This window comes from Apteryx rowi, unplaced genomic scaffold (assembly GCF_003343035.1).
Source record: "Apteryx rowi isolate R43461 unplaced genomic scaffold, aptRow1 scaffold_401, whole genome shotgun sequence".
Classification (NCBI taxonomy): Eukaryota; Metazoa; Chordata; class Aves; order Apterygiformes; family Apterygidae; genus Apteryx; species Apteryx rowi.
In genome coordinates, this window is record NW_020450542.1 from 1 (window position 1) to 1,310 (window position 1,310).

General features: G+C 73.4%; 1 long non-coding RNA gene across 1 annotated transcript; it reads left to right on the top strand.

The window, feature by feature from the left end:
- Positions 1–65: 65 nt before the first annotated feature.
- On the top strand, positions 66–962 carry LOC112970697. Its single transcript, XR_003255119.1, has 3 exons — positions 66–145; positions 506–628; positions 868–962. It is a non-coding gene; the product is annotated as an uncharacterized LOC112970697 (long non-coding RNA).
- The last annotated feature ends 348 nt before the right edge of the window (positions 963–1,310 follow it).

Here is a 1,310-nt window from a genome sequence, read left to right on the forward strand (position 1 = left end):
GGAGCCTCCATGGTCAGAGCCGCAGGAACTTGCTTGCAACACAAAAAGTGAAGCCGCRCGGYGCCCGYGGGGACACTTCTGCCGTTCCTGCCTGCTCGGCAGCTGCAGGGTCTCTGCAGAGCATCCCCGAGAGTGTCCCAGCAAGGTTGCCCCTGCGATGCCCAGGGCAGCCGCCCCAGCACCCTTGCGGTCCCGTCGCAGACCTCTGCCTCCCTTCCCTGGCCTGTCCCTGGCGCCCGTCCCTGCCCCAGGTCCCTGCTCCCCCTCAGGGACAGGCGTTCGCAGCGGCCTCATGGGCGCAGCCGCCCGGCAGTGGTGCTGTTTGCAGGGTGCCGGGACAAGGCCAGGGAAGGCTCCCTCATGCCGGGACACCACCCCCAGGGCGCCCCCTCTGCGGGCCCAGGGCCGGCACCAGCCGAGCGTGGCACGACGAGCTCCCTGGGAAGGGCTGGGAAAGGCCTGGCCATCCCAGGGCAGCCACGACAGGCTCAGCTCTCTTTGGCAGGCGTGCCAGGGCGCGCTGAGGCTGTGCGCCCCGTTTCTGGGGCTGAGGAGGCTGCGGCAGGGCATCGCCGTCAACACCCGGCTGAGCGCGGCCRAGCTGCAGGACGACATCTGCAGCCAGCTGGTGAGGAGCTGCGCGCCCGGGCGCGACGGGGCTGCGGGGCCCTTCCCGGCCCCGAGGGAGGCAGCGGGCGACATGCCGAGGGCGGCAGGGCGCCGTCGCGGGGCTGGCGCCAGGCCCGGCCGTGCTTCCCGGCCCTGCTCCGGCTCCTCGGCGCCCCGCGATCCGTGCGCCCTGCTTGCCGTGGGTCAGCGGGGGCGTTTTTGGGCAGAGAAGGACAGTGTGTCCCCGTGTTGCCCCAGGCCCAGGAGAGCCCCGAGCACCAGCAGGCGCTGTACATCGCCACCCGGCGCTGCTTCCTGCGGAGCTGCGTGGATCTGCAGGCTGCGGCCCTCGATGTCGCTGGTGAGCCCGAGCGGGCGTCTCTGTGGCTGCTGCCTCCCGCGCCGCCACTCTGCCCGTCTGCCCGGGGCTGGAGCTGCGTGGGGGCGGCCGGAGCGGGGTGCRGGGGCTGCAGGGGGCGGGAAAGGCGGAGCAGGCGCTCAGGGTGGGATGTGGCCGGGCTGGGAGGGAGAGAGCGCCCTGATGCCGGGTGTTGCCCTGTGCACGCAGGGGTCCTCGTGGAGCACGCGGGCACCGAGTGGCTGACRGGGGAGGAGGCGATGCTGCTCTCGGCAGGTAGGTGACGGGGCCGCGGCGCCCCGGGGGCTCGCAGCAGTTGGGGCCCAGCACCGCGGCGCTCGCT